The following is a 14,893-nucleotide window of genomic DNA, read 5'->3' as shown; positions in this document are numbered from 1 at the left end:
ATGTCTTTATGTAACCCTAGGCCTATGTGTAGTGTCTATATGTTACCTTATGCCTATATGTAGTGTCTATGTAACCCTAGGCCTATATGTACTGTCTATATGTAACCCTAGGCCTTTATGTAATGTCTATATGTAACCCTAGGCCTATATGTAATGTCTATATGTAACCCTAGGCCTATATGTAGTGTCTATATGTAACCCTAGGCCTATATGTAGTGTCTATATGTAACCCTAGGCCTATATGTAGTGTCTATATGTAACCTTAGCTCTATATGTAATGTCTATATGTAACCTTAGGCCTATATGTAGTGTCTATATGTTACCTTATGCCTATATGTAGTGTCTATATGTAACCCTAGGCCTATATGTAGTGTCTATATGTAACCCTAGGCCTATATGCAGTGTCTATATGTAACCCTAGGCCTATATGTAGTGTCTATATGTAACCTTAGGCCTATATGTAGTGTATATATGTAACCTTAGGCCTATATGGAGTGTCTATATGTAACCTTAGGCCTATATGGAGTGTCTATAGGTAACCCTAGGCCTATATGTAGTGTCTATATGTAACCTTAGGCCTATATGTAATGTCTTTATGTAACCCTAGGCCTATGTGTAGTGTCTATATGTTACCTTATGCCTATATGTAGTGTCTATGTAACCCTAGGCCTATATGTACTGTCTATATGTAACCCTAGGCCTTTATGTAATGTCTATATGTAACCTTAGGCCTATATGTCATGTCTATATGTAACCCTAGGCCTATATGTAGTGTCTATATGTAACCCTAGGCCTATATGTAGTGTCTATATGTAACCCTAGGCCTATATGTAGTGTCTATATGTAACCTTAGCTCTATATGTAATGTCTATATGTAACCTTAGGCCTATATGTAGTGTCTATATGTTACCTTATGCCTATATGTAGTGTCTATGTAACCCTAGGCCTCTATGTAGTGTCTATATGTCACCCTAGGCCTCTTTGTAGTGTCTATATGTAACCCTAGGCCTATATGTACTGTCTATATGTAACCCTAGGCCTATATGTACTGTCTATATGTAACCCTAGGCCTATATGTACTGTCTATATGTAACCCTTGGCCTATATGTAGTGTCTATATGTAACCCTAGGCCTATATGTAGTGTCTATATGTAACCCTAGACCTATATGTAGTGTATATATGTAACCTTAGGCCTATATGTAATGTCTATATGTAACCCTAGGCCTATATGTAGTGTCTATATGTAACCCTAGACCTATATGTAGTGTATATATGTAACCTTAGGCCTATATGTAATGTCTATATGTAACCCTAGGCCTATATGTACCTATATTTGCTGGACCTCGTACCTATCTGACAGGACTCTGAGCATTTCTTGATCATGGTGATTTCAAGGATGTACTCCACTGCTTTCTTCAGCCCAGGTTGAGCAGGTTGTCCACTTCAACAGGAAGTGAAGGGGCTTAAGGAAGTAGTGCACCACATCAGGGATTGTTTTCAAGGACTCCAGCCACTCTTTGTAGGCGTTTGCGTCCATTGCACCTGAGAACAGCAGGTCGCTCCATTTCGTACCCCTCCTTTCATTTCCGAGTGGCGGTCACTGAACATGCTGCTGAAACTTTGGTTGGTGCCAAGTTTCTTCTTTAGTTCATTACAGTAGTGAAGCTCGGTGGTCAAACTAGCTCTGAATTGATATGACAAGGAGGCCTCGACATCGAGACAGTCCTTCACTGCAGTGACTGTCACTCCGTTCATAGTCGACTGACAAGACTTGATGGAAGTTACAGCGCTCACTTTCCCTCCCAGGTTGACTTGAGAGGTGAAATGAGTGTCGTATGTGTCTATCAGGCTTCTATAGGCCGGCTTAGACTTGAGGTCATAAACAGTGGGGAGCTTCTTCATCGAATTCAGAAATTGTTTGTGAAGAGGAGGATCTTCGACCAGGCTATATCTGAAGACAAAAGTGACAATGGTTTGGTGAACATTTAACAATAATCGGTTGTATTTTAGCCTTTAATAGCAGTTAAGTTGAACGCAATTGGTAAGCATGTGATGGTATTGTATGTGAACTTATCATGCAATGGATACACAATATTCATGAAAAGCATTATATTAGCCTCATATTACAGCCTCTTTAAGAATCTTTTAGTTTAGTCACTGAAGTTGAACGCATCACCTGTAGATGCTACAATGGACTTCATGCCTGGTGAAACTGTATCTGTCCTGCTTCGACTTTGCAATGGCATATGTTGCTTCTCTGGAATCTGTCCCTCCAATGATTGTCTTGAACTTTACTTCAGGAATCTCAAGGTCCAGGCCAAGTTTCCAGTTGTTGGTCACGGCTGAAGTTGTGGTATTGATGAGGGACTCACTGGATTCATAGATGCTGCTTGAGACCTCCCGCTTGCAGTCGGTGAGGGCTCTCCAGTTTGCCATGGCTGCTGGAAGCTTCTGTTTAGAAATTGACAGCTAACTCACAAGTGTCTCCCTCCCGCTCCCAATTTTCCATGTCGATCACATAAGAACCTTTTCGCTGCATCTTCACAATGTCGAAACCTTCCCCTGCCAGGTTGTAACCAGGGACAAACTCGGCCTGCTCACATTCCTGTGGCTTGCCAGGAATCTTTCCCCTCAAACTCCCTGCCAGGAACTGGAGTGTGCCTGCCCAGCAGATCAGTAGAAGTAGACACAGCTCCTTCATCACCCTCTTAATAGAAAAAAGTAGAAGTAATCAAAATCATTTCGCCGACACTTTTATCCAGAGCAATTAGGATTGAGTGCCTTGCTCAAGAGCACATCAACAGATTTTTCACCTAGTCAGTGTCAGCTCTGGGATTTGAAACAGCAACCTTTCGGTCACTGGCTCAATGCTCTTAACCGCTAGGCTACCTGCCACCACACACTGTAGTGACACACTGTAGTGAGCTTGTAATGGTAATTTATGAGTAAATGTGTTGTACTAATCCATTTGATCAGTGAAATGTATTGCTGTTCCAAGCACTACGTATTTATCAATTACAGTACAGTGCACATGAAATAAAGTTTTAAGAAATAGGACAATATACCTTAAGATCTGTATGAAGAATTGTTGTCCTTCAGGTTTTATGACTAGAGATCAAAAGATAACATGTATAAAAATTGAGACTTCATATCATACCATGTGCTCTTTCTCTTGGAGATGTAAAACGAAGAGATGTTTCTTGATTCTATACTGGATGAGAGAGAAGAGCCTTTAAATACACTGCTGGGTAGCTTGAGTTTTTTTCGCTGGTCATTTTCACAGAATATTTCGTGGCAAACCCCAAATTTCAATGCAACAAAAAAAAGCACATTCTCCTCTGTTGTAATTGGGTGACAAGTCAGTTGGTGGTTTTAGCATTAGAATGCAAAAACAAAGAGTTTTAGGAGTTTGATTATGCCAAATATGGTTCTGTTTCAAGTAAAAAATATTTAAGGATGATTTCATATGGTTGAAAGACGTAGGTTCATTTTACTTTGACAGTAATATCTTCAATGATGTTCTTGCTCTGTAATTTTTTAAATCTAACACATCTTCCTTTGAGTCACTCACACACAATCTTCTCACACTTTACCCTCACTACAGCCACCATTACTGATACAGAGCGCTTCGTGAGACATTTTGGGCAGCAGTGTATCCCTGTGGGTGTCAGTGACTTCAGAATACATGGATATTGCACTGGCTTCTCCTTAATGTTGCAAAATAAACCACTTCAGCCACAAAGGCCAGAGATGGAAACTGAACTGGTTGCTGAGGGGAAGGTGGAGGAGGGCAAGCTTAAAAACTGAGGGGGCAAAAATATGTTTATCGTAGGGCTCGACTGATGATTAGCGAATGGTGTGATGATACTGTAGACCTATAGTCTAGGCCACATCCAGCATTTTGAAATATGCAATGTTTTGAAAATATATGCATCCTCTTACATTTGATGATGTCCCATCTGTGCATTTTGTGTTACAGGAGCACATGTTCGTAATGTAAAAGTTGACATATCACATGAGGTTAGCAGTGTAGCTAAGTGTTTCCATTATTTGTTCAGTCAGAGCACAGGTGCAGTGAGTACAGCTTGTGTGGATGAAGAATACGGTAGTGTAGCTACTACACATCTCCTATTACAAGTCAAAATGATTGAAGGTCTATCAACATTTTTAAATCAAACTGGTCAATTTGCTTTACCACAGTACTGGGACATTCACATTCTCTTACAGGATAAACTACTGCCAGTAGTACTACTGTTCGAAACGTTAAGTCACGATGACAGTACAGTAACATTGCATTGCTGATACATTGCTCTTCATGGTAAATGTTACCATGACCATTATACATGCAGTGTAAATTCTCCACATTACAGTATCATCCTGTTTCTTTGTATTTTATTTTCCAGCCATGTTAATATTTATTAAAAACACTCTACTGATTTTGATGTTCTGAAAACACAAGACCTCATAATTACCCCCCCCCCCCCCCAATGCTTTATTAAATGTTGATTTAGGATAATCTAAGTCAAATAGTGAAAACAAGATAAGAGCACAGAATCAATATTGTTTGTATTTCATTTCAGCCAAGTATGGGCAATTAGTCTTTCAGAGTACATGACTCTTTCCCTTTAATTTAAACCATTGTAGCACTAATGCCAAACACAAGTTTATCTTCCATGAGTCTTCACCTGTCTGCAAATTTAAGTAATTTCTCTTAGCTCCAACAATACCATTCAACTTATATCATCCCTGTAAGTTCCTGTTTTCCTTTTAATCACATTTTAACAGAATGAGCAAACCTCAAGCACAAATAAACAGGATGTAGTTTTATCAGCATATCGAGATTGAAAAGTATGGCAAAGGAAAGCTCTCATGTATAGACTATCAAAATGCATTGACCTTACACAAACATTTGGGTTGCGAGGTGTTCGTTATACAACCAACCATCTGTCCTATGTAATCATATCAAACAAAATATACAGTATCATACTAATTTGAGTATCCCGGATTTACATTTACTATGTCACGTCTGGTCTTGTTACATAAGACACCTTGAAATGCTTACTTACAACCCTTAACCAACAACGCAATTTTAAGAAAAAAGTAAGTGGTAATTTTTTTAAATCTAAAAAAGAAGACGAGTAGGAGGCCAGTATGTTGTAGTAAACTTTTATGGAATATATTTACAAAATAATACATATAGCAGCAGTCAGCATTATACATCAGGACGAACAACTGCACGCATTTTGACTACTAGTCTTCCTCAGGCAGCGTTGTAGAGTGAAGCTGATGTGGCGGGGGCAAGTAAATGTCGCATGTCAGGAAAATAAATTATGTACAAAACATAAATATAACATGATCACGTTAATGTATAGAGGCAACATGAAAATTAAATGCACATGAATGTATATGACGGAAGTGCGTAAAGGATCATCTATCACAGTTTTGCTCGTAAAAGACAATACATGCACTTGTGCATCAAACACGTTCTATAAAAAAACAATACGCACACCATGGAGATGATCAAAAAGTCAGAGGAACGAGGGAAATACAGAGTTAATATACTAGTCAGTCTAAGGTCTACTGCAGTCTAATGCTCATTTACCTTACACAAACAATACATTCACCACCTGCAGTGTCATTTTCATTCATTTATTCAACTTCTATAGCGCTTTTCATTACAGAAAGAATCTCAAAGCGCTTGAAAAGGCAAAACGAACAATAAAATAAAAATGGTATATGACAGAGTATATCTCGGCTTCAATTTTCGGCAACAGTTAAAAGTTTTGTTATTTCAAGCCTCCAACAGATGGAGCGAGAGTCAAGAGGGAACGACATTGAGCAGAGAGAGGAGGTGGCCCAGTGGTCCAGTAGGTCCTCCAGGTGTCACCACAAGGGTTGCTCCCTTGATCATGACTCTCAGTTTCATTACATTACACATACCAGTCATTGGACTAAGCCCTGTCATTGAGCAATCCGTTGTAGTGTCCGTTTCAATATGCCCAGGAATTCTATTTCCTCTGTGGCCTAAGAGCACATGTACACAGACAGTCGACTGTAATCCATTCACCATCTCCTGTGATTGATTGTTTGCACACAGAGAAACACAGCAAGCTCCTCTGAGTTAGGGGAAGGGCACCTTAACCAGACATTGGTAAATAAAGTGGAAAATGGAAAATCTCTATAGATTCTAATGAAATGTAACCATAGGCCAATATGTAGTGACTATATGTAACCTGAGGCCTATATGTAGTGTCTATATGTAACCTTATGCCTATATGTAGGGTCTATATGTAACCTTAGGCCTATATGTAGTGTCTATATGTAACCTTAGGCCTATATGTAGTGTCTATATGTCACCTTAGGCCTATATGTACTGTCTATATGTAACCTTAGGCCTATATGTAGTGTCTATATGTAACCCTAGCCCTATATGTAGTGTCTATATGTAACCCTAGGCCTATATATAGTGTCTATATGTAACCTTAGGCCTATATGTAGTGTCTATATGTAGCCTTAGGCCTATATGTAGTGTCTATATGTAACCCTAGGCCTATATGTACTGTCTATATGTAACCCTAGGCCTATATGTACTGTCCATATGTAACCCTAGGCCTATATGTACTGTCTATATGTAACCCTAGGCCTATATGTAGTGTCTATATGTAACCCTAGGCCTATATGTAATGTTAATATGTAACCTTAGGCCTATATGTAGTGTCTATATGTAACCTTAGGCCTATATGTAGTGTTTATTTGTCACCTTAGGCCTATATGTAGTGTCTATATGTAACCTTAGGCCTATATGTAGTGTCTATATGTAACCTTAGGCCTATATGTAGTGTCTATATGTAACCTTAGGCCTATATGTAGTGTCTATATGTAACCCTAGGCCTATATGTAGTGTCTATATGTAACCCTAGGCCTATATGTAGTGTCTATATGTAACCCTAGGCCTATATGTAGTGTCTATATGTAACCCTAGGCCTATATGTAGTGTCTATGTGTAACCCTAGGCCTATATGTAATGTCTATATGTAACCCTTGGCCTATATGTAGTGTCTATATGTAACCCTAGCCCTATATGTAGTGTCTATATGTAACCCTAGGCCTATATGTAGTGTCTATGTGTAACCCTAGGCCTATATGTACTGTCTATATGTAACCCTAGACCTATCGTAGTGTCTGTATGTAACCCTAGGCCTATATGTAGTGTCTATATGTAACCCTAGGCCTATATGTAGTGTCTATATGTAACCCTAGGCCTATATGTAGTGTCTATATGTAACCTTAGCTCTATATGTAATGTCTATATGTAACCTTAGGTCTTTATGTAGTGTCTATATGTTACCTTATGCCTATATGTAGTGTCTACGTAACCCTAGGCCTCTATGTAGTGTCTATATGTAACCCTAGGCCTCTATGTAGTGTCTATATGTAACCCTAGGCCTATATGTAGTGTCTATATGTAACCCTAGGCCTATATGTAGTGTCTATATGTAACCTTAGCTCTATATGTAATGTCTATATGTAACCCTAGGCCTATATGTAGTGTCTATATGTAGACTTAGGCATATATGTTGTGTCTATATGTAACCCTAGGCCTATATGTAACGTCTATATGTAACCCTAGTATATGTAGTGTCTATATGTAACCCTAGGCCTATATGTAGTGTCTATATGTAACCTTAGGCCTATATGTAATGTCTATATGTAACCCTAGGCCTATATGTAGTGTCTATATGTAACCCTAGGCCTATATGTAGTGTCTATATGTAACCCTAGGCCTATATGTAGTGTCTATATGTAACCTTAGCTCTATATGTAATGTCTATATGTAACCTTAGCTCTATATGTAATGTCTATATGTTACCTTATGCCTATATGTAGTGTCTATGTAACCCTAGGCCTCTATGTATGTCTATATGTAACCCTAGGCCTCTATGTAGTGTCTATATGTAACCCTAGGCCTACATGTAGTGTCTATATGAAACCCTAGGCCTATGTAGTGTCTATATGTAACCTTAGGCCTATATGTAATGTCTACATGTAACCCTAGGCCTATATGTAATGTCTGTATGTAACCCTAGGCCTATATGTAGTGTCTATATGTAACCCTAGGCCTTTATGTAATGTCTACATGTAACCCTAGGCCTATATGTAATGTCTGTATGTAACCTTAGGCCTATATGTAATGTCTATATGTAACCCTAGGCCTATATGTAATGTCTTTATGTAACCCTAGGCCAATATGTAGTGTCTATATGTAAACGTAGGCCTATATGTAGTGTCTATATGTAACCCTAGGCCTATATGTAATGTCTATATGTAACCCTTGGCCTATATGTAGTGTCTATATGTAACCCTAGGCCTATATGTAGTGTCTATATGTAACCCTAGGCCTATATGTACTGTCTATATGTAACCCTAGACCTATATGTACTGTCTATATGTAACCCTAGACCTATATGTAGTGTCTGTATGTAACCCTAGGCCTATATGTAGTGTCTATATGTAACCCTAGGCCTATATGTAGTGTCTATATGTAACCCTAGGCCTATATGTAGTGTCTATATGTAACCTTAGCTCTATATGTAATGTCTATATGTAACCTTAGGCCTATATGTAGTGTCTATATGTTACCTTATGCCTATATGTAGTGTCTACGTAACCCTAGGCCTCTATGTAGTGTCTATATGTAACCCTAGGCCTCTATGTAGTGTCTATATGTAACCCTAGGCCTATATGTAATGTCTGTATGTAACCCTAGGCCTATATGTAGTGTCTATATGTAACCTTAGCTCTATATGTAATGTCTATATGTAACCTTAGGCCTATATGTAGTGTCTATATGTAACCCTAGGCCTATATGTAGTGTCTATATGTAACCCTAGCCCTATATGTAGTGTCTATATGTAACCCTAGGCCTATATGTAGTGTCTATATGTAACCCTAGGCCTATATGTAGTGTCTATATGTAACCCTAGGCCTATATGTAATGTCTGTATGTAACCCTAGGCCTATATGTAGTGTCTATATGTAACCCTAGGCCTATATGTAGTGTCTATATGTAACCCTAGGCCTATATGTAGTGTCTATATGTAACCTTAGCTCTATATGTAATGTCTATATGTAACCTTAGGCCTATATGTAGTGTCTATATGTTACCTTATGCCTATATGTAGTGTCTATGTAACCCTAGGCCTCTATGTAGTGTCTATATGTAACCCTAGGCCTCTATGTAGTGTCTATATGTAACCTTAGGCCTATATGTACTGTCTATATGTAACCCTAGGCCTATATGTACTGTCTATATGTAACCCTAGGCCTATATGTACTGTCTATATGTAACCCTAGGCCTATATGTACTGTCTATATGTAACCCTAGGCCTACATGTAGTGTCTATATGAAACCCTAGGCCTATATGAAATGTTAATATATAACCTTAGGCCTATATGTAGTGTCTATATGTAACCTTAGGCCTATATGTAGTGTCTATATGTAACCCTAGGCCTATATGTAGTGTCTATATGTAACCTTAGGCCTATATGTAGTGTCTATATGTAACCTTAGGCCTATATGTAGTGTCTATATGTAACCTTAGGCCTATATGTAGTGTCTATATGTAACCTTAGGCCTATATGTAGTGTCTATATGTAACCTTAGGCCTATATGTAGTGTCTATATGTAACCTTAGGCCTATATGTAGTGTCTATATGTAACCCTAGGCCTATATGTAGTGTCTATATGTAACCTTAGGCCTATATGTAGTGTCTATATGTAACCCTAGGCCTATATGTAATGTCTATATGTAACCCTTGGCCTATATGTAGTGTTTATATGTAACCCTAGGTCTATATGTAGTGTCTATATGTAACCCTAGGCCTATATGTAGTGTCTATATGTAACCCTAGACCTATATGTAGTGTATATATGTAACCTTAGGCCTATATGTAGTGTCTTTATGTAACCCTAGGCATATATGTAATGTTTATTTGTAACCCTATGCCTATATGTAGTGTTTATATGTAACCTTAGGCCTATATGTAACCCTGGATAAGAGCGTCTGGCCTTATATGTAATGTCTATATGTAACCCTAGGCCTATATGTAGTGTCTATATGTAAACTTAGGCCTATATGTAATGTCTACATGTAACCCTAGGCCTATATGTAATGTCTATTTGTAACCCTAGGCCTATATGTAGTGTCTATATGTAAACTTAGGCCTATATGTTGTGTCTGTATGTAACCCTAGGCCTATTTGTAGTGTCTATATGTAACCCTAGGCCTATATGTACTGTCTATATGTAACCCTAGGCCTTCATGTAATGTCTATATGTAACCCTAGGCCTATATGTAATGTCTATATGTAACCCTAGGCCTATATGTAATGTCTGTATGTAACCCTAGGCCTATATGTAGTGTCTATATGTAACCCTAGGCCTATATGTAGTGTCTATATGTAACCTTAGCTCTATATGTAATGTCTATATGTAACCTTAGGCCTATATGTAGTGTCTATATGTTACCTTATGCCTATATGTAGTGTCTATGTAACCCTAGGCCTCTATGTAGTGTCTATATGTAACCCTAGGCCTCTATGTAGTGTCTATATGTAACCCTAGGCCTATATGTAGTGTCTATATGTAACCCTAGGCCTATATGTAGTGTCTATATGTAACCCTAGGCCTATATGTATTGTCTATATGTAACCCTAGGCCTATATGTAGTGTCTATATGTAACCCTAGGCCTATATGTAGTGTCTATATGTAACCCTAGACCTATATGTAGTGTATATATGTAACCTTAGGCCTATATGTAATGTCTATATGTAACCCTAGGCCTATATGTACCTATATTTGCTGGACCTCGTACCTATCTGACAGGACTCTGAGCATTTCTTGATCATGGTGTTTTCAAGGATGTACTCCTCCACTGCTTTCTTCAGCCCAGGTTGAGCAGGATGTCCACTTTTCAACAGGAAGTGAAGGGGCTTAAGGAAGTAGTGCACCACGTCAGGGATTGTTTTCAAGGACTCCAGCCACTCTTTGTAGGCGTTTGCGTCCAACGCACCTGAGAACAGCAGGTCGCCTCCATTTAGTACCCCTCCTTTAATTTCCGAGTGGCGGTCACTGAACATGCTGCTGAAACTTCGGTTGGTGCCAAGTTTCTTCTTTAGTTCATTACAGTAGTGAAGCTCGGCGGTCAAACTAGCGCTGAATTGATATGACAAGGAGGCCTCGACATCGAGACAGTCCTTCACTGCAGTGACTGTCACTCCGTTCATAGTTGCCTGACAAGACTTGATGGAAGTTACAGCGCTCACTTTCCCTCCCAGCTTGACTTGAGAGGTGAAATGAGTGCCGTATGTGTCTATCGCGTTTCTATAGGCCGGCTTAGACTTGAGGTCATAAACAGTGGGGAGCTTCTTCATCGAATTCAGAAATTGTTTGTGAAGAGGAGGATCTTCGACCAGGCTATATCTGAAGACAAAAGTGACAATGGTTTGGTGAACATTTAACAATAATCGGTTGTATTTTAGCCTTTAATAGCAGTTAAGTTGAACGCAATTGGTAAGCATGTGATGGTATTGTATGTGAACTTATCATGCAATGGATACACAATATTCATGAAAAGCATTATATTAGCCTCATATTACAGCCTCTTTAAGAATCTTTTAGTTTAGTCACTGAAGTTGAGCGCATCACCTGTAGATGCTACAATGGACTTCATGCCTGGTGAAACTGTATCTGTCCTGCTTCGACTTTGCAATGGCATATGTTGCTTCTCTGGAATCTGTCCCTCCAATGATTGTCTTGAACTTTACTTCAGGAATCTCAAGGTCCAGGCCAAGTTTCCAGTTGTTGGTCACGGCTGAAGTTGTGGTATTGATGAGGGACTCACTGGATTCATAGATGCTGCTTGAGACCTCCCGCTTGCAGTCGGTGAGGGCTCTCCAGTTTGCCATGGCTGCTCGAAGCTTCTGTTTTATTCCACCCAAATAGAAATTGACAGCTAACTCACAAGTGTCTCCCTCCCGCTCTCAATTTTCCATGTCGATCACATAAGAACCTTTTCGCTGCATCTTCACAATGTCGAAACCTTCCCCTGCCAGGTTGTAACCAGGGACAAACTCGGCCTGCTCACATTCCTGTGGCTTGCCAGGAATCTTTCCCCTCAAACTCCCTGCCAGGAACTGGAGTGTGCCTGCCCAGCAGATCAGTAGAAGTAGACACAGCTCCTTCATCACCTTCTTAATAGAAAAAAGTAGAAGTAATCAAAATCATTTTGCCGACACTTTTATCCAGAGCAATTAGGATTGAGTGCCTTGCTCAAGAGCACATCAACAGATTTTTCACCTAGTAAGGGTCAGCTCTGGGATTTGAAACAGCAACCTTTCGGTCACTGGCTCAATGCTCTTAACCGCTAGGCTACCTGCCACCACACACTGTAGTGACACACTGTAGTGAGCTTGTAATGGTAATTTATGAGTAAATGTGTTGTACTAATCCATTTGATCAGTGAAATGTATTGCTGTTCCAAGCACTACGTATTTATCAATTACAGTACAGTGCACATGAAATAAAGTTTTAAGAAATAGGACAATATACCTTAAGATCTGTATGAAGAATTGTTGTCCTTCAGGTTTTATGACTAGAGATCAAAAGATAACATGTATAAAAATTGAGACTTCATATCATACCATGTGCTCTTTCTCTTGGAGATGTAAAACGAAGAGATGTTTCTTGATTCTATACTGGATGAGAGAGAAGAGCCTTTAAATACACTGCTGGGTAGCTTGAGTTTTTTTCGCTGGTCATTTTCACAGAATATTTCGTGGCAAACCCCAAATTTCAATGCAAAAAAAAAGCACATTCTCCTGTTGTAATTGGGTGACAAGTCAGTTGGTGGTTTTAGCATTAGAATGCAAAAACAAAGAGTTTTAGGAGTTTGATTATGCCAAATATGGTTCTGTTTCAAGTAAAAAATATTTAAGGATGATTTCATATGGTTGAAAGACGTAGTTTCATTTTACTTTGACAGAAATATCTTCAATGATGTTCTTGCTCTGTAATTATTTAAATCTAACACATCTTCCTTTGAGTCACTCACACACAATCTTCTCACACTTTACCCTCACTACAGCCACCATTACTGATACAGAGCGCTTCGTGAGACATTTTGGGCAGCAGTGTATCCCTGTGGGTGTCAGTGACTTCAGAATACATGGATATTGCACTGGCTTCTCCTTAATGTTGCAAAATAAACCACTTCAGCCACAAAGGCCAGAGATGGAAACTGAACTGGTTGCTGAGGGGAAGGTGGAGGAGGGCAAGCTTAAAAACTGAGGGGGCAAAAATATGTTTATCGTAGGGCTCGACTGATGATTAGCGAATGGTGTGATGATACTGTAGACCTATAGTCTAGGCCACATCCAGCATTTTGAAATATGCAATGTTTTGAAAATATATGCATCCTCTTACATTTGATGATGTCCCATCTGTGCATTTTGTGTTACATGAGCACATGTTCATAATGTAAAAGTTGACATATCACATGAGGTTAGCAGTGTAGCTAAGTGTTTCCATTATTTGTTCAGTCAGAGCACAGGTGCAGTGAGTACAGCTTGTGTGCATGAAGAATACGGTAGTGTAGCTACTACACATCTCCTATTACAAGTCAAAATGATTGAAGGTCTATCAACATTTTTAAATCAAACTAGTCAATTTGCTTTACCACAGTGCTGGGACATTCACATTCTCTTACAGGATAAATTACTGCCAATAGTACTACTAGTTGAAATGTTAAGTCACTGTAACGGCGTTCTTCGTTTGTCGAAAGAGAGTCGGACCGAAATGCAGCGTGTTGGTCACTCATGTTTTTAATGGAACAAATGACGATACACGAAATAACTTATAAATACAAAAAACAACAAACGGAACGTGAAAAAACCTATACAGCCTGTTTTTTTTAAAATAAAAAATAATGTATTATCTTCAATACCATTCATTCTTTACAACTCATAATTTACATACATACTCAAATAATGGTATTTTTAAATAAATTAATTAAATTAAACTAAACATAAACCCCAAACAAAACCTCAGGGGAGCATCTTCCCTCCCCGTCACCCTACAAAATACCTTTCCCTATCTCCCCGTCCCTAATCTATCCTCTTACAAATCTAAATGACACCCAGCCCTAAACCCCCCTTCCACCTCTCCCGAGCAGCATGCTGCCCCCACTTCCTCTCCTCCCTCTTCATCCTCCCCCTCAAATCTCCTTCCACTCTCCTCACTATAACTTCCACCCCCCCAATCTCTCCCTGTCTTCTCCATGTTCAGCCTTGCTTCCCACAGCCCCCGTTTAAAGAGACTCAACTCCATTGTGTCCTCCTCCCAGAGCGCTAAGAACCTTGGCGTGATCCTGGACAACACCCTGTCGTTCTCAACCAACATCATGGCGGTGGCCCGTTCCTGTAGGTTCATGCTCTACAACATCCGCAGAGTACGACCCTGCCTCACACAGGAAGCGGCGCAGGTCCTAATCCAGGCACTTGTCATCTCCCGTCTGGATTACTGCAACTCGCTGTTGGCTGGGCTCCCTGCCTGTGCCATTAAACCCCTACAACTCATCCAGAACGCCGCAGCCCTCTGGTGTTCAACCTTCCCAAGTTCTCTCACGTCACCCCGCTCCTCCGCTCTCTCCACTGGCTTCCAGTTGAAGCTCGCATCCGCTACAAGACCATGGTGCTTGCCTACGGAGCTGTGAGGGGAACGGCACCGCAGTACCTCCAGGCTCTGATCAGGCCCTACACCCAAGCAAGGGCACTGCGTTCATCCACCTCTGGCCTGCTCGCCTCCCTACCATTGAGGAAGTACAGTTCCCGCT

At 39.8% G+C, this 14,893-nt stretch overlaps 2 pseudogenes; both read right to left on the bottom strand.

The window, feature by feature from the left end:
* Positions 1–1,292: 1,292 nt before the first annotated feature.
* Positions 1,293–3,188, bottom strand: LOC135549074 (perforin-1-like; annotated as a pseudogene).
* Positions 3,189–10,844: 7,656 nt separating this feature from the next.
* Positions 10,845–12,248, bottom strand: LOC135549296 (perforin-1-like; annotated as a pseudogene).
* Between the last annotated feature and the right edge of the window lie 2,645 nt (positions 12,249–14,893).

The sequence above is a fragment of the Oncorhynchus masou genome, chromosome 12 (assembly GCF_036934945.1).
Source record: "Oncorhynchus masou masou isolate Uvic2021 chromosome 12, UVic_Omas_1.1, whole genome shotgun sequence".
Classification (NCBI taxonomy): Eukaryota; Metazoa; Chordata; class Actinopteri; order Salmoniformes; family Salmonidae; genus Oncorhynchus; species Oncorhynchus masou.
This window is presented reverse-complemented; position numbering and strand designations above follow the sequence as displayed.